Source organism: Chiloscyllium plagiosum, unplaced genomic scaffold (assembly GCF_037043375.1).
Source record: "Chiloscyllium plagiosum isolate Xiang-an unplaced genomic scaffold, Cpla_swu_hap1 HiC_scaffold_26, whole genome shotgun sequence".
Taxonomy (NCBI): domain Eukaryota; kingdom Metazoa; phylum Chordata; class Chondrichthyes; order Orectolobiformes; family Hemiscylliidae; genus Chiloscyllium; species Chiloscyllium plagiosum.
The window spans coordinates 16,167,557-16,194,418 of NW_028270164.1; the positions used below are offsets into that span (position 1 = coordinate 16,167,557).

General features: G+C 46.6%; 1 pseudogene across 1 annotated transcript in view; it reads right to left on the reverse strand.

Annotated features, from left to right (window-relative positions):
- LOC122562932 (pepsin A-like) overlaps positions 1–26,124 on the reverse strand; it is a 46,216-nt pseudogene extending 20,092 nt beyond the window's left edge. Inside the window, exons 1-4 of the transcript XR_015750899.1 lie at positions 26,005–26,124; positions 25,743–25,905; positions 4,818–4,935; positions 3,863–3,981 (exon numbers count right to left, since the gene is read on the reverse strand). The product of XR_015750899.1 is annotated as a pepsin A-like (transcript). The remainder of the gene's footprint in view (positions 1–3,862; positions 3,982–4,817; positions 4,936–25,742; positions 25,906–26,004) is intronic.
- Between the last annotated feature and the right edge of the window lie 738 nt (positions 26,125–26,862).

The following is a 26,862-nucleotide window of genomic DNA, read 5'->3' on the forward strand; positions in this document are numbered from 1 at the left end:
TATAAACCTTATTCTTTGGTTCTCTTTTTACCCTTTTTTATCAGCAATTTTAGCCAATCTAGAATTTCCATCTCATTAAAGTTGATATTCATCAGCATCTTTGAATCATTGGGTTGGATGACATTGTACGATATAAATCTCGAGTGAATACTGTATTTCAAGCAACTAAAAGTGGCATTAAGTTATCTGTCAGGTGGTGGCCAACCATTTATTACAAATATTATGTAACCTAATCAATTGAATTCCACATTATCTCTCAGACTACTCTGGAAGATTCAAGGACACGTCCACTAAAGTCCAATCTATTCTGGAAAGGGAATCCACTGACTTGAACCAATGGAAATATGGAATTATTTGGATTTTACAACTGTAGCTAGATTTAGACTTCATCAGCCCAGGGTCCATATTTCACAGAGAGCATCCATTTACCAATCGTTTCTCATGTCATCAGCAAATTCCTTGCCTGTTCATTTTGCAAAGTTACTGGGAGCTTCCACCATTGCAATTAAGAAATGAATTGAGGTACACTCTGCACAGAGACATGAAAGGGACAAGAGATGGAAGAAGGAAGAGTATGCATTTCATATTTCGACTTTATTATTTCTTTTTAAATGAACTATTTCAATGAAGGGATTCTAGAGAACTTGACAAAGCCTCTATGTGAAGTTAGCAACATAATCATAGCAAGACAAGTGACACTGTACAGCTTGCCCACCTTCAGCACAAACATGCTGATCTCTGGAGTGAATCACTGCTCTAAGGATACATCACAACTGAGTGTCCGAATCAAGAAAGAGTAAAAGCACAACAAAATCAAAAAGTTATTATATTTAGTTTCAGCAGAGTTCATAGTCTGCTCTGTACAAGACATTTACTTATTTGTTATTTCCATTTTTTTTTGTAGCTCAGTGCGGAGCATTGCTGAGCATTAACCACAGCTAAGTAGCCTATGGCATAATTATTCTTTGGTGATATCATTGGACCAGCAATCCAGAGGCCTAGGTTAACATTGTAGAGACATGGGTTCGTGCCTACAAAAGTAGCTGATAATTTTATTTTAAACCCTGAATTGAAAGGTTTTCTCTATAACGGTTACCGTTAAACTATTACCATTGCTTACGAAAATGCATCTGGTTCAGTAATGGCATCCAGACATTGAAGTAGACATCCCTACTTGATGTGATCTACATGTGACTCCAGATGTACAGCAATGTGGTTGGCTCTTAACATTTCCCAAGGGCAATTATAGATGGACAATGAATGCTGACCTTTCAGTGACACCTGCAACCTAAGGACAAACAAGAACAATTTCAACCAGATGACAGCTATTGCTTTGAGGAATCATGTGACGGGTTAACATCAACCCAAAATTACAAATTAGAATTGGTTTTCATTGAGAATATGAATGTAAAAAATTAGACAGCCTTAGCCAAGCCCACACGGTTGTTGCACATGTCGAAAACAGAATAATATTCTCTAATGAACACATCTCCCAAAATCCAGAGGCCTCCACTAGTAACACCAAATCCACTTGAGCAGCTTCTTTGGTTGTTGTACTTGCGCTGGAACAATTAACACTGGGTCATATCTTTGTCACCTTCAGCAATTGTAGATTAATTCCTAAAAATACACTGCATTTCACCTTTTGAAATTTTAAGTGTATCCTAACGAATTGATTGCTGTCCAATAACATACCTGCAAAGTGTAGGCCTGTGGGGGAAGAGGATAATTAACTCCATTTACTGTGAAGACCACATCGGGCATGTTGTAGATATCGTTACAGTTAATTGAGAACTGTAAGGAAATAGAGACAGTACTCAGTCATTTTGCTAGTATAAGGATTTAGAATAACTCAGTTACAGTGCAACTAATTAACCATTACTGAAACTAAAGTGAGCTGAAATTGAAATATACAGGCATGCTTAAAAGAGACTCATTGCCTGTAGGACAAATTATATTCAAGATCTTTATATACATTTGTTCATGCTATGGGAGGATTCTTGGATCCCAGAATGTTGATGGCAGGAGATTAACCAATCATAATGATATTGAGCATCAAGGATAGAGGTTAGATTTTCCCTTGCTGGAAATGGTCATTGCCTGGTACTTACATGGTATGCATGTTGCTTAATATTTATCAGCCACACATGAATGTTGCTGAAGTTTACTGGAGTGCTGAGACAACTGGCCTCCAACAGTCATAACCATCTTCATTTATGCTTGGTATGACTTCCACTATCTTAGCAACATCACACTAGAATCAGAGAATCTCTACAGTGCAGAAAGAGGCCATTTGGCCCATCAAGTATAGATTGACCCTCTAAAGAGCATCCCACATCCACCTCCTCCCTTTCCCCATTACCCTGCATTTCCCATGGCCAACCCACCCAGCCGGCACATCTCTGGACACCATAGAGCAATTTAGCATGGCCAATCCACCTAACTAGCACATCTTTGGACTGTGGGAGGAAACTGGAGCACCCAGTGGAAACATGTCTCTTAATACCTTTGCTTAACAAAAATGTTTCTGTCTCAGATTAAAAATTAACAACTGATCCTGCATACATTGCCATTTGTGGAAGAGATTTCCAAACATCTGCTCCCATTTTTTTCAGCCAGAGAGTGGTTAATCTGTGGAACTCATTGCTGCAGAGGGCTGTGGAGGCCAAGTCATGGAGTGTATTTAAGAAAGAGACAGGTAGTAAGGGAATCAGGGGTTATGGGCAAGGCAAGAGAATGGGGTTGAGAAACATATCAGCCATGATCGAATGCCATAGCAGACTTGATGGGCCAAATGGCCTAACTATGCTCCAATATCCTATGGTCTTGTACAAGTGCTTCCTAATATATCTAAAGAATGGTCTGGCCCTAATTTTCTCACTATGCCTCTAGTTCTAGAATATCCAACCAGTGGAAATAATTTACCTACCCTGTCCTTTTCTGTTAATATCTTGAAAACTTCAATCAAATCATCCCTTAGCCTTCCACATTCTAGAGAAACCAGGACTAATTTGTATAATCTCTCCTCATAACGTAACCCCTGAAGTGCAAGTATCATTCTTCCAAGGCCAATAAATCCTTCATAAGGTGTGGTGTCTAGATCTGTCTGGAGCATAGTGGGAGTCTGGAATGCGCTGCCTGGGAGAGGAGTTGAGGCCAGAAACTTCAGAACCTTTAAAAAGTGTTTGGATAAGCGTTCAAAATTTCACCACATTCAAGATTATTGGCCAAGCATTAGAAAGTGGGATTTGTGTAGATTTAGAGTAATAGTTTTCATCTATGTTCATAGGTCAAAAAAAGTTATCATCTAATAGTTGCTAGTTGATCAGAGCCTTGCACTTCTATTGATGGCAGTGCCATTGGTGAGATGGAGCTTGCTGCCAGTAGAACACCTCCCAAAGACCAGGATTGTTGCTGGATCCCAAGCCACAAACAAATGGTGATGGGTGGGATAGTTGGGCATGTGATCAGGGTCACAGTAGCTTGGGAGCAAGGAAAGAGGGCTGGCTTTTAGTGGATCCCCAACTTCTCGATCAGCACCAACCAAACATCTTCCCCTGCTCCAGTACCACTAAGCAAGTCCAACAGGGCTTGATATTGTTTTCCCTTCTGCTGGATTAATTACCCATTCAAGGGCCTTAATTGGTGGCATGATGGGGCGACGCATAGCATTGGGGTAGAGGCACGATAAATGTAGTGTCCCCACTCACCATTCTCATACTTGTTTTAATGCTCCTACAGATGAGTGCACAAAATATGCCTGAATCTTAAGGTCTTCCTCTCTTTGACTTTAAACTATAACTTTGGAAAGCAATTACCACCATTATGTAGCTTGAATTATCTGGCAATGGTTACAACTTACTCTGACAGTGTCATATCCCAGTATACCAGTCATACTGCCTGTACCATACTGGATGGATACATCTTGGTTTTTGGAGTAGTATGTTGAAGACTTGCTTAGGTTGAATCTGTGATGTGTCTCTGAAAAGCAACATCCATTGTATTAAAATATTGAGAAGGTTTTAGCATTATGCCGTACCTTAGATCAAGTACTTGTGGCCAAACAACTTCACAGTTAAGATCTGAAAGTTGAATTATGTATCCTAGGAGGGGTGGACAGCTGTGTGTGTATGTGTATGTGTGCAGTATTATTAAGCATTAATAGCTTCGTTCTTTATGGATTTCACTCACTTTTGCTGTTTTGAAGTCTGCAACGTCTACTAACTTTACCTGTAAGCATCTGACACAGGAATGAGGGCTGTGTATATTGTAATATGTATCTGAAGAGAACTATTTCGCACCACAGAGTCTAAGCAGGATTGAATCTCAGGTCTTTACATATTCCAATTAGAATAAACTAGATTTAAAAAGCAGTCTAATATTATAACACCATTGGACATTTATTCATGTCACATTAATCAAAATGATTTGGGGCACCCACCTTAAGGGAATCCATTCCAGAATCAGTTTAGACCCAAGCTGCAGGTATGTACTAAAAGTTAAAAATCAGTAAAAAACAGAAATTGTTTGACACTGCTGTTAAATTTGCAGTTGCAATCCATCCGATAATTCTTCCATCTCCATAGAGAGACAAAGAACAACAGCTTCAGCTTTCAACAAGTTCTGAAATTTTTTACCAACCTCAGAAGTAGCCAAATAACACTTGAGAGTTCCATCCAGCTTTACAGAGCCCATTACACGGCTGTGGACGAGTCCAGAAGTACTGGCCTTTTCCAATATGAGTTATACAGCTGCCTTTATCAATAAGGAAAATCAAAGGGAGAGGCATATTTAACAACAGGTTAACATTTACTTACCACATGGTTGTTGAGAACAATAAATTGATGGTACCCATAGGTTGGATGAGCCAGTGTCAAAGACTACAGTGAAGCTCTGTGGTGGGTTCCCAATGCTGATTGCTCCAAAATATGACAACTGTCAGCAAAAAAGAAGACCACAATATTTCAATGAAAAATATATCAGAATTACACATGTTATTACTCTTATTGTTGTATTTACTGTATCTTGTAATTTTTCTGTATTTTTGATAGTGGTCTAAAATAGGAAAATGATGATTGTGGAAGGGATTGCTGTATGTTTTTTAAAAGCAAACTCATTGTAAGTTGTGTTGACATTGCTGCTTTGTTCAAGTAGTAGATAAAGCTTGTAGATGGGCTGGCAGCTGAGATGGGGGGAGATGTAACAAAGTGAGAAACGGCCAGCAACTAGTAGCTGATTGGTTTGTGAAGTTGTGACCAGTTGTTTAGGACAAGGGCCAAGCCTGACAACAAGCAAGTGAGTGGCCCTAGGCAGCTGAACTGCTTGTGGGTATGAACGATACTGGCAGAAGCCTTTTTAAGGCTGCAAGGGACAAGTGGTACACCTTTCTCTCCAATGTAATGCTTAAAGCCTTATTTTCTATCACCAGTGGCTGTGAGCTGTGTCTGTAACTCATAACTAAGAGACTTTGTAGTTAATATGCCAACAGATTGTGTCACCCATGAGGAAGAGAAAAGAATCTGGAGATGTGAGAGTAAACAAAAGGAAGTTTGGCAAGCAAAAGAATCATCTCAGCAAACTCTGAGGCCGTTGAACCAAGTTCCCAGTTTCCCCCTCCCGTACACAGAATTTTATAAGGGGAATGGTAGAGTTACATGTCAACAGTTCATAGCAGTTACCTGCAGTTAGACTCTATTTACTTGTAATAAATAGAAATTCTTGGACCGAAGTTGGTCTTTGTTTTCTGTTAACCAGGTTCTTTCAGAAAGGTAAACAGTGGAATATTGCATAACTTGAACAAATCTTTAATTTTTGTGATGACTTCGAAAATAACAGAACTTGGTTTGCAGAGCACTACCCCTGCGAGACTTGATGCAATCCACTACACCCCTCAGGATATATAAATCTCTCTCTCACTTTCCAATCACATGACACAAGAGGAGAAGACTACAAACGTAAGTGAGACATTGGACAGAACCTAGTTGAGCCCACAAGGGCCGGTGGGATAATTTGGACTGGGACAGTTTGGGGTGGGACGGAGTGTGGTGATGCAGGGTCCAGGACAATCGGGTGGGAGTACTTGCATCAGATTTCAGGGGTCAGGACAGCTGGTCCCATGAAGGTGGCAATGTGAATGACCCAATGCAAGAATGCTGCTTGCTGGTGGTATTTGTCAATTGGATTCATTCTGATGCCTCTTGACACCAATTAAACTTGAGTCCATTAACCTTTAGCAGCAGCCGAGAGATCTAACAAACCTCACACAGCTCTGCCTCCCAATGGAACCAAACCTTGTCAACTTTGCCTGCATTGTCTCTTTGGCAGCAGGGTGTGTCTTTCTGTCAGGAACTTGGTGTCCTAGCAAGAGCCTCACCAAAAGCGATGCTCTAGTCTTAACTTGTTTCCTCCATTACCCAGAAAACAAAGGACAAAGAAACATAAAAAAGTTTCTTTTTATGGGAATCAGAAACAAAACAAAAATTAAAGGGGAAGCTCAGCAGGTCAAGCAGCACCTATGATCAGAAAGCAACGTTAAAGGTTCGGGTCCAGTGACCCTTCATGTTCTGTTCTATTGAGCTATTCTCATGAAGGGTCACTGGATCAAAATGTTAACTCTGATTTCTCTCCACAGATACTGTCAGACCCGCTGAGCTTCTCTAGCAATTTCTGTTTTCATTCCTCCATTACCCCTCCTTTCACCCATTCATGACTCCCATCCTGTCTCGTTCACTCATGTCCTGGAAACCAGTACCAATCTTTTAGTGGCTGTGAACAAGGCAAGTGGCTGAGCCTCAGAATATTACCACCAGGAACCACTCCTCACTGTTAAATGCCAGTTAATTTCCAGAGGGAACTTACTTAAATTACATTTGCCCCCTATAAAAATAACAAAATGTCTACTTGTACTCCAAGGAAGAGTGGGGATCCTTCTGCCATCTATTTCTGACTTATATGTAAGATGAGGTGCACAACAAACACAGATAATACTGGAGAAACTTAGCAGGTCTGGCAGCAGCCGTGAAGGGAGAAGCAGATGTAAAGTTTTGAGCCTGGTATGACTCCTCTTCAGAACCGAAAGATGTTGGAAAATGATTTTTTCTAATTCTTTAGAGTCATACAGAAGTAGACCCTTTAGTCCAACTCCCCCATAACAAGCAGATGTCCTCACCTAATCTAGCCCCACTTGCCAGTATTTGGCCCATATCCCTATAAACCCTTCCTATTTATGTACCCATCCAGATGCCTTTTAAATGTTGTCATTGCACTAGCCTCCACCACTTCCTCTGGCAGCTCATTCCATACACACACCACCCTCTGCATGTAAAAGTTTCCCCCTAGGTCCTTTTTAAATCATTCCCCCTCACCGTAAGCCTATGCCCTCTATTTTGAACTCCCTATCCTTGGGATAATACTTTAGCTGTTCACATTATCCCTGCCCCTCATGATTTTATAAACTTCTATAAGGTGTTAAGACGGATCCGCGGGGTCCCATCTTTGCGTGTTCTTTCGGAAGGAGAGACTCACACTGGCAACTATGGTTAGACGCAGACAGCAGTTTATTCACAGAATCTTAACTGGTACAACGAATCAACAGGCATGCATTCGTTGGAGAAGGCGTTCTCCCTTCTCGTTCAAACTTGACACAATTATACTTCGCGCTGCCTGGAGTCCCCGGTCAGTTCACCTTCCCCATTGGTCCATTCATCTGCGCGCGCTGGGGATCCGTCCTCCTATTGGCCGCATCGAAGTGCCTGTCCAGCTCCTGCTGTGCTTGACAATGGCTCAGCCATCCCCGGGAGCGGTTCCGATCCCGTATTCAATAGTTCATTGTTTCAAGGAATTACTATGCGTCTGACAGGCTAGCCATTTTCAATAGTTTCAGTTTAACTAAATTGACAATTACACTTATCAACTTTAGACTTAAATAGAGCCATTCACACTTAACAGTTACAGGTTCCGATAGAGCAATTCACACTTGTCTAACAGTTACAGATTCCGATCGGTTTCTTTATTAATCCCGAGTTTCGATGGGGCAATTGATACTGGCTGGTATTTACAGGCTCCAAGATTTAATTAACATTATGCATATCCCTTACAAGCTCCAGCCAGGTACTCATGCAGTCGCCAGCAGCAGCTCGCTTGGCTGTTGTTAACCATTTCAGGGCTGGAACTAGAAGTGTCTGTTGCAGAACTAGTGTCACCCTCCCTAGCCCTACATTAAACACCCCAGTGAAACCTCCCCAACATTCCCTCCCTTGGCCTCTACTGAGGCCACACCAACCCATGTAAACATTAACGAACGTAAGAGGTCCGGAAGGGGGGAAAGTAAACTACATCGGGTGCCACGTCTGCTGTCCAAAAAAAGTCCCAAGTGTAAATGCCCATTCGCTACGGTGGTGTGTGTTTTGTCTTGTGTTTTTTTTTTAAAACAAACGAGAAAATGTAAGGGCATACTGCCCACAGTCAGGTACACGCCAGCGATCGGAAAACCATTGGAACAGTGTACTGTGCCCCGGCCTTCCCGCCAGCCAGAATGGCTCACAGGCCTGCAGGCCCGTCCAGGCGTCTGATGTATGTACTGCAGGCCATGTGGTCGGAGGCAATCTCCTCCGAGTGCACAGCGCAATTGCACCTGTGCCAGGCTGACCCGTGCCCGAGGAGACTCTTCTGCCACTGGATAACCTCCAGTCAGTAACGGACAGCAACCTCCATCTAGTTGCCGCTGAGGACAGAGCCGGGCAGTGGCAATCCGAGCAAAACGCACGTAGAACCTCCGATTGCAGTGTAGTAGTCACTGATGTGATCAGCAGTTGAATCCCGGGGCATACAGTACTTCTCGGCCCCTGACTGCAGCGTACAGTATAAGTCAAAGTGCTGCCAATGTAGGTGGGCAAAACTAACATGGAAGGGGTTTATTTTTTTGAACAGCAGATGTTACACTGAGGGAGAAGGGATAGTATTGGGTAGTAGTAGGGGAAAAAAGAAGCATAAGCACACACCTATTGGAACCCCGTACCCCACGGAAATAGACGAACCTGAAATAGACCTGTCACCGTGAGCAGTGTGAATTGCCGTACATTAATGATAGTCCCCCGCACGCAAACTGCAGCATCTGTATCTATCCAAGAAAAAAAATCATTGTAACCCGCAAACATATGTTTCCAGTTGAGAAAAAATCATTATAAACCGCAAGCAAAGGGCAGTGCTTGTCACTGGCCACCCGGGTGTTTTCCTGTCTTCCTGGTGGTGGAATTTGAATAAAGATTAGTGCACTTTGTGTCTTTCACTGTGTCTCACACCTGCACACACACACCATGGGTGCTGGGGATAAAATAAGCACTACCGCACTTAGGTGGTAGTGTGGGGGTTTAAAAGAAGAAAAAATAAAAAAAAAACAAACAGGAGTTGATTTAGTCCAAAAAAAAATAAACCGCAAGCAAAGGGCAGTGCTTGTCACTGGCCACCCGGGTGTTTTCCTATCTTCCTGGTGGTGGAAATTGAATAAAGATTGGTGCACTTTGTGTCTTCCACTGTGTCTCACACCTGCACACACACACCATGGGTTCTGGGGATAAAATAAGCACTACCGCACTTAGGTGGTAGTGTGGGGGTTAAAAAGAAAAAAGGGGAGTCTGGAGAAAAAAAAAATAAACAGCATTAAGTATATTGGGAGGAAAAGGAAAAGAAAAAAATAAATAAATAAACCGCAAGCAAAGGGCAGTGCTTGTCACTGGCCACCCGGGTGTTTTCCTATCTTCCTGGTGGTGGAAATTGAATAAAGATTGGTGCACTTTGTGTCTTTCACTGTGTCTCACACCTCCATCCACACACCATGGGTGCTGGGGATAAAATAAGCACTACCGCACTTAGGTGGTAGTGTGGGGGTTTTATAAAAGGGGGGGAAAAAATAAATAAATAAATAAATAAATAAATAAATAGGGATTCACACAGCACTGCCCTTTTTTAAAAAAAAAATAAACCGCAAGCAAAGGGCAGTGCTTGTCACTGGCCACCCGGGTGTTTTCCTATCTTCCTGGTGGTGGAAATTGAATAAAGATTGGTGCACTTTGTGTCTTTCACTGTGTCTCACACCTGCACACACACACCATGGGTGCTGGGGATAAAATAAGCACTACCGCACTTAGGCGGTAGTGTGGGGGTTAAAAGAAATAAACCACAAGCACAAAAAAAAAAGAAAAAAAGAAGTAAACCGCAAGCAAAGGGCAGTGCTTGTCACTGGCCACCCGGGTGTTTTCCTATCTTCCTGGTGGTGGAAATTGAATAAAGATTCGTGCACCTTGTGTCTTCCACTGCGTCACACACCTGCACACACACACCATGGGTGCTGGGGATAAAATAAGCACTACCGCACTTAGGCGGTAGTGTGGGGGTTAAAAGAAATAAACCACAAGCTCAAAAAAAAGAAGTAAACCGCAAGCAAAGGGCAGTGCTTGTCACTGGCCACCCGGGTGTTTTCCTATCTTCCTGGTGGTGGAAATTGAATAAAGATTCGTGCACCTTGAGTCTTCCACTGCGTCACACACCTGCACACACACACCATGGGTGCTGGGGATAAAATAAGCACTACCGCACTTAGGTGGTAGTGTGGGGGTTAAATACAATAAAAAAAAAAGAAAAAAAATTAAAAAGAAAAAAAAAGAAAAAAAAAATAAACCGCAAGCATTCCCCAGTGGAGGGCTCTCTACGCGGGAGTCCTCCCCCTTTCTCTCGGGGATCTGGGGTGGAGGGTGTTGCACGCAGCAGTCCCCTGCAACCGCAGATTGCGGTGGTTCACGGACTCCCAGCCCAACTGCTTGTTCTGTGGTGCTGTGGAGTCCGTGGACCATGTATATATTGTGTGTGGGCGTTTGCACTCCTTTTTGATTTCCTTAAAAACCTTCTCCTCTGTTTTTGGCTGCACTTCAGTCCCACGCTCCTGATCTTTGGGCACCCGGTACGGAGGAAGGAGGGCAGGTCTGAAGATCTCCTCGTGGGTCTGCTCCTGGGCCTGGCCAAACTGGCCATCAACAGGTCCAGGCAGCGGGCCGTGGAGGGGGTCGTTAGGGCCGACTGCCTGCCCCTCTTCCGCGGTTATGTTAGAGCCCGGGTGTCCTTGGAGAAGGAGCACGCGGTGTCGACCAACACCCTGGAGTTGTTCAGGGAGAGGTGGGCGCCGCAGGGAGTGGAGTGCATTATTTCTCCCTCCAATTCTATTTTGATTTAGTCCCTACCCTCCCCCTCACTGTTTCGATCACACAGCACTGTCCTTTGATGTGAAGGGCAGTGCTTGTCACTGGCCACCCGGGTGTTTTCCTATCTTCCTGGTGGTGGAAATTGAATAAAGATTCGTGCACTTTGTGTCTTCCACTGTGTCTCACACCTGCACACACACACCATGGGTGCTGGGGATAAAATAAGCACTACCGCACTTAGGTGGTAGTGTGGGGGTTAAATAAAAAAAAAATAAAAATAAATAGGGATTCACACAGCATTGCCCTTTGATGGGAAGGGCACTGCTTGTCACAGGCCACTTGGGTGTTTGCGCAAGGACTCTCCTTGAAGGTGACTATCCAAAAAAGAGAAAGAAAAAAAGAAAAAAATAAACCGCAAGCAAAGGGCAGTGCTTGTCACTGGCCACCCGGGTGTTTTCCTATCTTCCTGGTGGTGGAAATTGAATAAAGATTCGTGCACCTTGTGTCTTCCACTGCGTCACACACCTGCACACACACACCATGGGTGCTGGGGATAAAATAAGCACTACCGCACTTAGGTGGTAGTGTGGGGGTTAAATACAATAAAAAAAAAGAAAAAAAAAGAAAAAATAAATAAATAAACCGCAAGCATTCCCCAGTGGAGGGCTCTCTACGCGGGAGTCCTCCCCCTTTCTCTCGGGGATCTGGGGTGGAGGGTGTTGCACGCAGCAGTCCCCTGCAACCGCAGATTGCGGTGGTTCACGGACTCCCAGCCCAACTGCTTGTTCTGTGGTGCTGTGGAGTCGGTGGACCATGTATATATTGGGTGTGGGCGTTTGCACTCCCTTGTTGATTTCCTTAAAAACCTTCTCCTCTGTTTTTGGCTGCACTTCAGTCCCACGCTCCTGATCTTTGGGCACCCGGTACGGAGGAAGGAGGGCAGGTCTGAAGATCTCCTCGTGGGTCTGCTCCTGGGCCTGGCCAAACTGGCCATCAACAGGTCCAGGCAGCGGGCCGTGGAGGGGGTCGTTAAGGCCGACTGCCTGTCCCTCTTCCGCGGTTACGTTAGGGCCCGGGTGTCCTTGGAGAAGGAGCACGCGGTGTCGACCAACACCCTGGAGTTGTTCAGGGAGAGGTGGGCGCCGCAGGGAGTGGAGTGCATCATTTCTCCCTCCAATTCTATTTTGATTTAGTCCCTACCCTCCTCTTCACTGTTTTTGATCACACAGCACTACCCCTTGATGTGAAGGGTAGTGTTTGTCACTGGCCACCCGGGTGTTTTCCTATCTTCCTGGTGGTGGAAATTGAATAAAGATTCGTGCACTTTGTGTCTCTCACTGTGTCTCACACCTGCACACACAAACCATGGGTGCTGGGGAAAAAAATAAGCACTACCGCACTTAGGTGGTAGTGTGGGGGTCAAAATAAATAAATAAATAAATAACTAAACCGCAAGCATTCCCCAGTGGAGGGCTCTCTACGCGGGAGTCCTCCCCCTTTCTCTCGGGGATCTGGGGTGGAGGGTGTTGCACGCAGCAGTCCCCTGCAACCGCAGATTGCGGTGGTTCACGGACTCCCAGCCCAACTGCTTGTTCTGTGGTGCTGTGGAGTCCGTGGACCATGTATATATTGGGTGTGGGCGTTTGCACTCCCTTTTTAATTTCCTTAAAAACCTTCTCCTCTGTTTTTGGCTGCACTTCAGTCCCACGTTCCTGATCTTTGGGCACCCGGTACGGAGGAAGGAGGGCAGGTCTGAAGACCTCCTCATGGGTCTGCTCCTGGGCCTGGCCAAACTGGCCATCAACAGGTCCAGGCAGCGGGCCGTGGAGGGGGTCGTTAAGGCCGACTGCCTGTCCCTCTTCCGCGGTTACGTTAGGGCCCGGGTGTCCTTGGAGAAGGAGCACGCGGTGTCGACCAACACCCTGGAGTTGTTCAGGGAGAGGTGGGCGCCGCAGGGAGTGGAGTGCATCATTTCTCCCTCCAATTCTATTTTGATTTAGTCCCTACCCTCCCCTTCACTGTTTTTGATCACACAGCACTACCCCTTGATGTGAAGGGTAGTGTTTGTCACTGGCCACCCGGGTGTTTTCCTATCTTCCTGGTGGTGGAAATTGAATAAAGATTCGTGCACTTTGTGTCTCTCACTGTGTCTCACACCTGTACACACACACCATGGGTGCTGGGGAAAAAAATAAGCACTACCGCACTTAGGTGGTAGTGTGGGGGTCAAAATAAATAAATAAATAAATAAATAAACCGCAAGCATTCCCCAGTGGAGGGCTCTCTACGCGGGAGTCCTCCCCCTTTCTCTCGGGGATCTGGGGTGGAGGGTGCTGCACGCAGCAGTCCCCTGCAACCGCAGATTGCGGTGGTTCACGGACTCCCAGCCCAACTGCTTGTTCTGTGGCGCTGTGGAGTCCGTGGACCATGTATATATTGTGTGTGGGCGTTTGCACTCACTTTTTGATTTCCTTAAAAACCTTCTCCTCTGTTTTTGGCTGCACTTCAGTCCCACGCTCCTGATCTTTGGGCACCCGGTACGGAGGAAGGAGGGCAGGTCTGAAGACCTCCTCGTGGGTCTGCTCCTGGGCCTGGCCAAACTGGCCATCAACAGGTCCAGGCAGCGGGCCGTAGAGGGGGTCGTTAGGGCCGACTGCCTGCCCCTCTTCCGTGGTTATGTTAGAGCCCGGGTGTCCTTGGAGAAGGAGCACGCGGTGTCCACCAACACCCTGGAGTTGTTCAGGGAGAGGTGGGCGCCGCAGGGAGTGGAGTGCATCATTTCTCCCTCCAACTCTATTTTGATTTAGTCCCTACTCTCCCCTTCACTGTTTTGATCACACAGCACTGCCCTTTGATGTGAAGGGCAGTGTTTGTCACTGGCCACCCGGGTGTTTTCCTATCTTCCTGGTGGTGGAAATTGAATAAAGATTGGTGCACTTTGTGTCTTTCACTGTGTCTCACACCTGCACACACACACCATGGGTGCTGGGGATAAAATAAGCACTACCGCAAAGAAAAAAAAAGATGGTGTCTCTACCGCAGTTAGGCAGTAGTGTGGGAGGAAAAAAGAAGAAAAAAATAAACAGAAGTGTTAGAGACTCTGGAAAAAAAAGGAAAAAAAATAAATAAATAAATAAACCGCAAGCATTCCCCAGTGGAGGGCTCTCTACGCGGGAGTCCTCCCCCTTTCTCTCGGGGATCTGGGGTGGAGGGTGCTGCACGCAGCAGTCCCCTGCAACCGCAGATTGCGGTGGTTCACGGACTCCCAGCCCAACTGCTTGTTCTGTGGCGCTGTGGAGTCCGTGGACCACGTGTATATGGGGTGTGGGCGTTTGCACTCCCTTTTTGATTTCCTGAAAAACCTTCTCCTCTGTTTTTGGATGCACTTCAGTCCCACGCTCCTGATCTTTGGGCACCTGGTACAGAGGAAGGAGGGCAGGTCTGAAGACCTCCTCGTGGGTCTGCTCCTGGGCCTGGCCAAACTGGCCATCAACAGGTCCAGGCAGCGGGCCGTGGAGGGGGTCGTTAGGGCCGACTGCCTGCCCCTCTTCCGCGGTTACGTTAGAGCCCGGGTGTCCTTGGAGAAGGAGCACGCAGTGTCGACCAACACCCTGGAGTTGTTCAGGGAGAGGTGGGCGCCGCAGGGAGTGGAGTGCATCATTTCTCCCTCCAATTCTATTTTGATTTAGTCCCTACCCTCCCCTTCACTGTTTTGATCACACAGCACTGTCCCTTGATGTGAAGGGCAGTGTTTGTCACTGGCCACCCGGGTGTTTTCCTGTCTTCCTGGTGGTGGAAATCGAATAAAGATTCGTGCACTTTGTGTCTTTCACTGTGTCTCACACCTGCACACACACACCATGGGTGCTGGGGATAAAATAAGCAGTACCGCACTTAGGTGGTAGTGTGGGGGAAAAAAAGAAAAAAAAAAGAAAGAAAAAAATAAAATAAAATAAACCGCAAGCATCCTTGGTGAAGGAGCACGCGGTGTCGACCAACACCCTGGAGTTGTTCAGGGAGAGGTGGGCGCCACAGGGAGTGGAGTGCATTATTTCTCCCTCCAACTCTATTTTGATTTAGTCCCTACCCTCCCCTTCACTGTTTTTGATCACACAGCACTGTCCCTTGATGTGAAGGGCAGTGTTTGTCACTGGCCACCCGGGTGTTTTCCTATCTTCCTGGTGGTGGAAATTGAATAAAGATTGGTGCACTTTGTGTCTCTCACTGTGTCTCCCACCTGCACACACACACCATGGGTGCTGGGGATAAAATAAGCAGTACCGCACTTAGGTGGTAGTGTGGGGGGAAAAAAAAAGAAAAAAAAAGAAAAAAAAATAAACCGCAAGCATCCTTGGAGAAGGAGCACGCGGTGTCGACCAACACCCTGGAGTTGTTCAGGGAGAGGTGGGCGCCGCAGGGAGTGGAGTGCATTATTTCTCCCTCCAACTCTATTTTGATTTAGTCCCTACCCTCCCCTTCACTGTTTTGATCACACAGCACTGCCCTTTGATGTGAAGGGCAGTGCTTGTCACTGGCCACCCGGGTGTTTTCCTATCTTCCTGGTGGTGGAAATTGAATAAAGATTGGTGCACTTTGTGTCTTCCACTGTGTCTCACACCTGCACACACACACCATGGGTGCTGGGGATAAAATAAGCACTACCGCACTTAGGTGGTAGTGTGGGGGTTAAATTAAAAAAAAATAAAAAAAAAATAAACAGGAGTCACGTGCCCTTTGATGTGAAGGGCAGTAAAAAAGAAAATAAATAAATAAATAAATAAACCGCAAGCACCTCTATTTTGATTTAGTCCCTACCCTCCCCCTCACTGTTTTTGATCACACAGCACTGCCCTTTGATGTGAAGGGCAGTGTTTGTCACTGGCCACTCGGGTGTTTTCCTATCTTCCTGGTGGTGGAATTTGAATAAAGATTCGTGCACTTTGTCTTTCACTGTGTCTGACACCTGCACACACACACCATGGGTTCTGGGGATAAAATAAGCACTATCGCACTTAGGTGGTAGTGTGGGGGTTAAAATAAACCGCAAGCACCACACCATGGGTGCTGGGGATAAAATAAGCACTACCGCACTTAGGTGGTAGTGTGGAAAAAAAAAGAAGGAAAAAAAAAATAAACCGCAAGCACTGCGGTGGGATCCCGTCCGCGCTCACCCCAGCCCGGCCGGAATTTCACATTGGCCCCAAGGTCCCGTACTTCCCGCGGGAGCCTGTGCCCCACAACCTGAGCCGCCTCCGAAATTTTAATTTTGTCTCCTTCAAAGATATAAAAAGAAGAGCCCTGTACAGACTGCTGCTGCACACCGTCCACCTCTTCTCCCTCATCCACCGTCCGGACACGCCTTGGCGTGCCTATTTGCCACCGGGCAGTGGGGATCCCCAGTGGAGGGCTCTCTCTTCGTGGGAGTCCTCCCCCTTTCTCTCGGGGATCTGGGGTGGAGGGTGCTGCACGCAGCAGTCCCCTGCAACCGCAGATTGCGGTGGTTCACGGACTCCCAGCCCAACTGCTTGTTCTGTGGCGCTGTGGAGTCCGTGGACCATGTATATATTGTGTGTGGGCGTTTGCACTCCCTTTTTGATTTCCTTAAAAACCTTCTCCTCTGTTTTTGGCTGCACTTCAGTCCCACGCTCCTGATCTTTGGGCACCCGGTACGGAGGAAGGAGGGCAGGTCTGAAGACCTCCTCGTGGGTCTGCTCCTGTTCCTGGCCAAACTGGCCATCAACAGGTCCAGGCAGCGGGCCGTGGAGGGGATCGTTAGGGCCGACTGCCTGCCCCTCTTCCGCGGCTACGTTAGAGCCCGGGTGTCCTTGGAGAAGGAGCACGCGGTGTCCACCAACACCCTGGAGTTGTTCAGGGAGAGGTGGGCACCGCAGGGAGTGGAGTGCATCATTTCTCCCTCCAATTCTATTTTGATTTAGTCCCTATCCTCCCCCTCACTGTTTTGATCACACAGCACTGTCTTTGACGTGAAGGGCTGTGTTTGTCACTGGCCACCCGGGTGTTTTCCTATCTTCCTGGTGGTGGAAATTGAATAAAGATTCGTGCACTTTGTGTCTTTCACTGTGTCTCACACGTATACACACACACCATGGGTGCTGGGGATAAAATAAGCACTACCGCACTTAGGTGGTAGTGTGGGGGTTAAAATAAAAAAAATTTAAACAAGAGATTCCCTACCCATAAAGAAAAAAAAGAAAAAAGAAAAATAAACCGCAAGCACCTGAACACAAGCAATTACCCCCACACAGAGGCAATCCGGCTGTCAGCTGAGTAAGCTTTCTAGGATTTAAGTACTCGAATCAGCAGGAGTTCCCCCGCAGCCCGCCAGCTGTGTAAACATATTAGAGGCACTTGAAAAGTGATTACCTAGAACTCTAGCAATTTCACCACAGGCCGTCGGCTGTGTAGACAGCAAGGGCCCCTTGAGGTAAAAGCCGGGTGAGTTCCCGATTTAAACGGACAGATGACACAGCCCAGGGTCTGTGGAATACAGTACCCACACCCGGGTGAAAGTGAGGGAATCGGGTTACAGGGGAAAGTCGTAGATAGTCTTGCCACTCATTACCCGTGATGTCACATGTAACGTGTGCGGGTTTTGAAGCGTACCCTCTCGCTGGGCAGTTTCAGCTGGAGGCCGGTCCAGCATCACCGCCTGGTATGCGGGCGAGGAGGCATCTGTTCCTGATAGGGCACGATCAATAGTGCGTGTTACCAGTGTCCTGATACACGGAATGCAGCAACACCCGCAAGTGACAAGAATAGCTACCGAGATGCACACCCCCATGGCCAGCTGCCCTAGCAGAGTCCCCCATCTCCCAAATGTGGTGTTCAGCCAATCGACGACTGGATTTTTGACCCCCGATTGGTGCTTCAGCTCAGCAGCCAGGGTTCGGAGCTTCACCAGGGTCTTAGTGAGTTTGCCATCTGGGCCTGTGTTGTTTGATATGGCTGTACAGCACATGGTCCCAAACAGTGCACAAACACCTCCTTTTTCGGCAAGTAACATGTCCAAAGCCATCCTATTTTGTAAGGTCATGAGGGAGGACTGTGCAAGCTGTTCATGGATGGCGTCAACTGCATCCCGGGTTAGGTTGGTAAGCCTCTGCATATTGTAGTGGAGGAGGTTGATTCTGTTAACGTTTTTATTAACCGTGATCGGGAAAATGGCGGAAAAAAGGAGAAAACTTTCAAAACCAGCAGCAATCGCATCCACCAGCTTGTATTCGTCGGGGATATTTCTGGCCTGCCCTAGCCGCCTCTCCAGGGGAATCATTGCTACCCTCCCCCGGCCCCGGACTCTGTTGGGTGTCTGTCCCTGACCTCAGGGTGACCATCTGCACTGCGAGCTTGGCTGCCCTGTCAGCTGCATCATTTCCCAGCGCTTCCCTGGTACGTAAGGCAGAGTGTCCTTGCACTTTCACTACTGCCACTTCCCTTGGACGATGCACTGCCTGGAGCAACCGTCGCAAACTCTGGTCGTGTTTTACCGGCCTCCCCGTGCTGGTTTTAAAACCACGTCTAACCCATACTGTGCCCTCTACGTGGACTGCGGTCCATGCATAATTGGAGTCAGTGAAGATGTTAACTCGGTGTCCCTCACTCGTTTCTAATGCCCTTGTCAGGGCTGTAATCTCTGCTAGCTGTGCAGATGCAGGCTGTGGGATTTCCCCAGACTCGATGGTGTCGTATACCCCCCCTGAATTTCTGACCACGGCATACGAGGCTCGTACGCCGCCTGCTTCCCGACGGCTGCTGCCATCGGTGTACAGGTCCCAGTCTGCCTCAGCCAGGGGTTCTGTGTGCAACCCCTTACGTATCCTCCTCTCCTCAGCCACTCTGGCCACACAGTCGTGGGGCTTCAAGGATCCCCCATTCACTCCCACCATCATATTCCTAGTACTCCCCCTATTGGATGCAAACGTAATGTGCGGTGATAGAAGGGCATTCTCAATTCTAACCTGCCGCCCAGCTGAAAAGCTGAATGAGTTGGAGGCCAGAAAGGCTCCTATGCTGTGATCTGTGTGAATAGTCAAGGGATGGCAGAGTACTAGATGGTCAGTGTTGTTGACCGCTTTCGTTACTGCTGCCACAAATCTGGCACAGCCTGGCTGCCCTTTCTCAATGGGCTCTAAACGGCAGCTGTAATACCCCAGCACTCTCCTGCAGCCTCGGTCCTTTTGGTACAGGACGGCGTTTACTATCCCCTCAGTCTCTGCCACGTCCAGGTGGAAACCTTTCTTATAGTCTGGGTGCGCTAGCGTGGCCGCTGCTCCCAAAGCTTGCTTCACCTCCTTGAATGATTTCTCTCTCTCCGCGTTCCATCGCAACTGACTCTTGAGCCTCTTTGCCCCAACCTCCGTGATCATTTCCCTGAGTGGGGATGTCATAGTCACAAAGTCAGGGACGTAGATGCGAGAATACCCACATAACCCCAGGAAGGCCATCATGTCCTGTACTGTTATAGGGGTGCCATAGGAGAGGATCGCTTCCGTGTGCGCTCTTGAAAGTGTGGTGCCCCCTTTTCCTACTATCCGTCCCATAAAGGATACTGATTTTCGGGCTATCTGGCACTGTTCCCGTTTTACTTTAAAACCGGCTGCCACAAGGGTGTCCAGCAAGGTGCGGACCCCCTCCAAATTTTGGGTGTCAGTTTCACTGGCAATCAACGAATCATCCCAAACTGCTCTAAGATCTGTATAGTCGTCTTGGAGGCCTGCCCTTCGGCTTTCATCTTTTCCGATGTACGGTGCCTGTTCAGATAGTGATGTACCTGTTTCCTCCATATGTCCTCCTCCATCGAATCCACCCCCACCAGGTCTTTCAATTTGCTCTGCAATGGTGCAGGGAGTCCCTCGGTCACCCCCCTCCGAAAATGTGCTATTGCCAAGGGAGAGCTATCTGGCCTTTCACCTGTCCCAGCCTCCCATAGGTCCCAGGCCCTCCCCAGGTATTCATGTACGTCCTCCCCATCCTTTAGTCTGAGGGTCGCCAACGCGTCCAGCGAGAAAGTAGTGGGGTAGCTGTCCCACAGGGACCGCCAGATTAAATTTCGGTAGAGGTCAAACGAGACAGTTTCATCTGACCTGGAACACCTAGCCAGTCTTTCTGCCCTGATCAGCACCTCCTCTGCTCGGATGCGTACCATTATGGTTCTAAAATCCGCCAGCGCTAGTTTCTCATGACAGGTCTCCCTCTCAAAAGTCGCTATCCAGGCAGACGCCCCGTTGGCAATCGGAGGAAGCCTCCTGACCAGGGCGTCTAGGTCTGTCCGTGACCAGGGGACGTACTTCTCTACCCCCATACTAGTGGCGAGGAGAGGCGCTTGAACGGGCGGCATAGTGGCGAAAGTCCCCTGCATTGGGCTGCCGTGGGGCCGTGGGAGCGATGTGTAGGACCCCTTATCAAAATCCCCAATAATCTCCCCCTCGTCCTCCGAGGAGGTTGTATCTAGCTGGGAGTCATACTTGCTCCCTCCCTTCACAAGCTTGTTCTGGAGGCGAGCTCCCGTAACAATTAAAGTGTCCCCTTCTGCAGCAAAGGACCTACTGTCCCGCCGGGATTTTTGAATTCCCCGGGGTGCCTGTTCAGACTTGGCGGACTGGCTATTCATTGAAGCCAATTTGTCATGTCTTCCCAGGGAAGGAAACTTTGGGGCATGGGAGCCATCCTGTCCCAGCACGGGGCAGCAACCCTCCCCTTGTACCTCTACGTCCTATACTTCCCATCTCTGTGGGATGCCGTCCGGCTGGCCGATCCGACACAGACTGCCCCCTGCCTTTACCATCCCCGTCCCGGCTGCGACCATTTCAGTGAGGGCGTTTAGTTTCTGCTCATGATTATTGAGCACACTCTCCAGTCGCTCTGTTAAACGGTCTCGGTCCGGGTCCTCATACGCGATATTTCCCCCTAGAACTTTGACAACAGGCGCCTGTATGGTTGGCCCCTCACAACGCAGTTGGAGCGGACACAGTGGTGCCCTGGTATCCGCAAGCGGGGCCGTGGGCGATGCACCGTGAGCGGGTGATCCTGACTGTGGGCTGGTGTAAGGGGGTGGCGGACTTCCCTCGTGGTTGGCACCTTGGGTCGGCACGGCCACAGAAGAAGTGTAGGGGGTCGGGGGGGTAAATTGGAGTTTGGCTCAGAGACCACTCAGGCTCACATTCCGGGACAGGACCCTGCTCATCCAATACTGGTGTGTGAATAGGTGAAATCGGTAAGTGGCTTTGGAAGCGTATCAGAAGCTCCCGCAAGTAAACGTCTTCATCCTCCCTTTTAGTGGAAGATTTGGCTAAATTAAAAAACCCTTTCTTGGTATCCCCTTTCCTCTCCCGCAGGTAGGTTAGGATTTTAGCTTGGAAGGCATCAAATTCGCTTGTCGTAAAGAAGGGTTGGTCATCCTTAGGGAACCAGTTCTTAACCCGCCACAGCTTGAGACTATTCTCTAGGTTACGGACCTTTCTTTTAGCTTCCATAGCAGTATTATTCTCCCTTAACTGGGTCCTGATCTCCCCCAATATCTCCCCTGTTGGTGGCCGCGAGTCGGGGGTTTTCGGGACTGGGGTGGACTCGTTAGTGTATGCATCAGTGGGTAAAGTAACAGTCGCGGCTAAATAGTCTAGCTCCCGGGTAAGACCGTCCGAAACAGTTGGGCTAATAGGGGAACAAACCGGTCTGTATCGCCACTGCGGGGTAAAGGTCACAACCATTTTTGTTTTCCATTCCCGGGAGCTATCAGTGCTCGGGGGTGCCCACCCAGCGGGGGGCTTGCCTAGCGCAATTGTTTGGAGAGCCGAATAATGTGGTGACCTGTAGAGACCGTCCAGAATCTTGATCATTAATGTGGGATTTTTAAATGTTTCCCTCAATCTTGTCAGGATAATTCCCTTTTGTTCTGGTGCTTGGGCAATCACCAGGTCCAACCTTTCCTTATGCAGGGCTACGCTATCCAGCAGTAACTGACTGTGAATAGGCATGTCCCCACCGTCCCTGCAGTGCCACCAGGGCACTCCGGGACATGCTGTCCTGAGGTGAGTCAACTTAGGTGGTCCGAAACTCAGGTCCCCCATGTCGGATCTCCCCTGAAGGGAACCGCTTCAAGAACAGTACGTCTTTCAAAGCCTGACCTTCGCGTGGCAGATCTCTGCTCTTAACAACCGGTCTAAGGCAGACGTCTGTACGGTTAAACCCTCTTTAGGAGAAGAGTTCCGACCTCTGTCACCCCGGGTATGTTCGGTGGTCACAACAAATATGCAAACAAAAAAAATTCGTCAGTTTTAAGTGCTCAGTAACATGGATCCAGGAAGTCGAATATGGTCAGCGTCAGGTAGGTAACATCAGGTAATCGTCAGGCAGAACAATCTGCAAAATCGGGCAAAACAGATATGCGCTCCGGCTCCGAAAGCTGCGCTAGGGACTCAGGCAAAAACAGATATGCGCTCCGGCTCCGAAAGCTGCTCTAGGGACTCAGGCAAAAACAGATATGCGCTCCGGCTCCGAAAGCTGCGCTAGGGACTCAGGCAAAAACAGATATGCGCTCCGGCTCCGAAAGCTGCGCTAGGGACTCAGGCAAAAACAGTTAGGCGTTAGTGAAATAAACACTCTAGGTAAGTTAAAAGGTTAGTAAAAGCTTACCAGCCAGGACTCTGCGATACTGCTGTCAAATTGATCAGGTTTTTTGGGTTGGTGAGGGTCGGAGAGCAGACAAGAAACTAACTGAGAGAAAATCTAACTACTGGAAGCCTTAGATTTAACAGGCGCTTCCTCACCTTTAGAAAACTTCGGCCGAAGGTTGTCTGCTCCCTGATCCGCCAACGTTGCCAACTTGCCGTTGTCTCATTTCCTTCCCGCGTCGGGCTCACCAAATGTTAAGACGGACCCGCGGGGTCCCATCTTTGCATGTTCTTTCGGAAGGAGAGACTCACACTGGCAACTATGGTTAGACGCAGACAGCAGTTTATTCACAGAATCTTAACTGGTACAACGAATCTACAAGCATGCATTCGTTGGAGAAGGCGTTCTCCCTTCTCGTTCAAACTTGACACAATTATACTTCGCGCTGCCTGGAGTCCCCGGTCAGTTCGCCTTCCCCATTGGTCCATTCATCTGCGCGCGCTGGGGATCCGTCCTCCTATTGGCCGCATCGAAGTGCCTGTCCAGCTCCTGCTGTGCTTGACAATGGCTCAGCCATCCCTGGGAGCGGTTCCGATCCCGTATTCAATAGTTCATTGTTTCAAGGAATTACTATGCGTCTGACAGGCTAGCCATTTTCAATAGTTTCAGTTTAACTAAATTGACAATTACACTTATCAACTTTAGACTGAAATAGAGCCATTCACACTTAACAGTTACAGGTTCCGATAGAGCAATTCACACTTGTCTAACAGTTACAGATTCCGATCGGTTTCTTTATTAATCCCGAGTTTCGATGGGGCAATTGATACTGGCTGGTATTTACAGGCTCCAAGATTTAATTAACATTATGCATATCCCTTACAAGCTCCAGCCAGGTACTCATGCAGTCGCCAGCAGCAGCTCGCTTGGCTGTTGTTAACCATTTCAGGGCTGGAACTAGAAGTGTCTGTTGCAGAACTAGTGTCACCCTCCCTAGCTCTACATTCAACACCCCAGTGAAATCTCCCTAACAAAGGTCACCCCTCAGCCTCTGCCACTTCAGGAAAAGTAGCCCTTCTCAGCATCTCTCCATAGCTTATTTTTGACAAAGGCAGAGGTGGGGCAAGAAGAACACATTACAAAAGAAGAAAAGGTTGTTAAAGGTGGTGAAAGAGAAAAAGAGTTGTAAAATGGTTACAGATTAAAATGTGACTTCCTCGGATTCTGTCAAAAATATAAAAACACTATTTTCTAACAGTTTTCAGTTCTGAGAAGCATCATAACACCCTTGCAATGTTAATCTCTCTTTGTGGAAGCTGCCAGAACTATTGAGTTTCTCTAACAGTCTCTGTATTTGTTTCAGATTTCCCGCAGGATTGAATAACTGCACTACCTTCTGTTTCTATAAACGATATCCAAACAGTAAATGTAATATTTCAGATCATTGGAGCTTTTTGGTCGTTGGTTCTTTTAGAATTACATGTGATAGTTTGTCTCTAATCGGGGTTAATAATGCTTCTAGCTTTGTCAAAATCTCCCTCAGCAGCACAAGCAATCCTAGGAAAGAGTTTACAGAAATATTGATCCAGTAACTGTCAGGCAAACTGCTGCTAATCCATGGGTCCCCTAGAAGTCACCATCAATATTGAATCAAAAGTCCCGACTTCACATCATAAGGATTCAATGAGGTGGTCAGCAGTCCAGTAGATCTTTCTTCCATTTGGAGATGCTATTGCACTCGCATGAATTTTTTATTACCACCACCATATAACCCATGTTTCCAGTTCAATGAACAATATACCAGCACAGCCCACTTGGGGCATCAAAAGCGATGATAGAAGAGAGCAAGGAGACTAAATCAAAATGGAAATGGAGGGCATTAAAACAACCCCACAGAAGGGTCCAATAGTTTCTGTCAAGAGATTAAGTTGGAGAAGCCAAACATCATCCATTGATGCTTATTGTTTAAGATATTGCACATCAAAGATCTACAATATATTGTCTAACTTATACAGCTTATCTATGACTGAATTATTACTAACAGCTATTTCTGAGAGTAGAAATTATAGATGGAAGTTGCAATAAATGTAAGGAAGAAATGAGTTAGTACATTTTAACAAGGAGGGTCACTTGTTACTTGGAAGGTGGAGATCTGGATGGGTTAGAGGAACAAAGGGATCTTGGAGTACAAAAACACCAACTAAGTTGGGGTAGCAGGTTAGCAAACCTGATATAAAGTAAATGAAGCACTAACCTTGATTTTCAGAGAGGTGAAATTGAGAATTAGGAAAGTTTTGCTAAATCTGTATTGAACATTGGTTAGCCTACAGTAGTATTGAATGTAGTTCTGATTATCCCATTATACAAAGGATTTGGAGGAACTGGAAATGGTGCAGAGATGACCTGAAAGGATATTAGCAAAAATGTATGAGCATATATATCGAGGAAGATTGACATTTGGATTCACTTTACTCTGGTAAAGGACTGAAGAGTGACCTAATAGAGGCTTTGAAATTCTGCAACGTTTTTTGTTAAAGTGGAATGAAAATACTCATTTTGCAAAAGGAACCATTACTAAAGACTGTCACCTGAAGGTCATTACCGAAAAATTCAAGAAAAAATTCAGAAACAAACAGAATAAACTCTTCAGCTGAAGAGTCATACTCGACTTGAGGCATTAACTCTATTTTTGTCTCCACATTTGCTGCCTGACCTGCTGAATTTCTCCAGCACTCTCTGCATTTGTTTCAGACTTCCAGCATCAGCAGTATTGTCCTTTAATCTGAGAAAATTCAGAAGGCATTTCTTTACCCAGGGACGGTGAGAGTGTGGAATGCAATAACACAGCCAGTGATGTGAATAAATAATCAAAACTGCAGATTTAGATGAAGAAGGATGTTTGAAAATTGACAGATGGCTTGCATCCAGCTAGTTAATCACTGGTTCTGATGAATCCAGAGATTGGGAGAATATGGGTCCTTCAAATTTTAAGCAGGGATCAAATGGATGTTTCATCAGGAAGTCTTTCAGCAACCCTTTCTCCTGGAGAACATCACATGCAGATTTGCCCTTAATCAAAGGCACTCTGCCTAGAAAAGAACAGAAGTTACACATTTTGGCATGTTTTATTCTTCCTCGCAGTCAGGCTTTTCGTTCTCTCTCTTGTCATGTGACAATTTCCTACCTGATCACACACTGTGAGAGATGAATACAAGCGAGGGCAACAAGTAGCCACTTCATGTTGCCAGTTGGTTTGGTTCAGAGACTCGTTAGAATCTAAAGTGATGTGTCTGAGCAGCGACATTTATACTCAATGTAATATTCATTATCATGAGGACGCAAGACAAAATTGTTTAAAATAAATTTTAATGTGCTCACAATTAGTTTAACCAAACCTAATCTCTTTCAGTAAGGACACTTTTTACTTAAGTGGCACACAGGTGAGAACATTTGAATTAAAATGAAACATATTCATTGTTGTAACATTAAACGTTACCCTTATGACCAATAAAGCCATCATAAATACATTTACAAATCAGACCGATAAGCAGTCTTATGAAAGGCACAAAATAGCAATGTGACATATGCATCAGAAGATAACTGTTTCACTGCTGGGTATAGCATTTAACTCTGTAGCTGCTACAGAGTCTAAAACTGAATTTCTGTGGAAAGCTAAAACTTTAACAACAGTAAAATCGAAGGTTTACTGACTTAGCAAATTCATCTAATGGCAAAAAGATGATTTTTGCATTTGAAACACGTGAACTGCCAAGGGTAGATGTTAGTCTATTGACAGATATTTCATTTAGATTCATGATATTCTGTTTTCAAAAGCTCAAATTGAGGACTTGATTACATTATCTCGGCATACACACATGTGTAGCCATACACACGAGTGTAGCATTGATGGATTGCTGTGAATATCATGAGGTCACCATCTGGACATCATCGAAGACGAGGGAGCAAATTATTACAGATGTTGGGATGTGTACTGAAAACAAAAAAGTGCTGGAGATCACAGCAGGTCAGGGAGCAAGCTTCT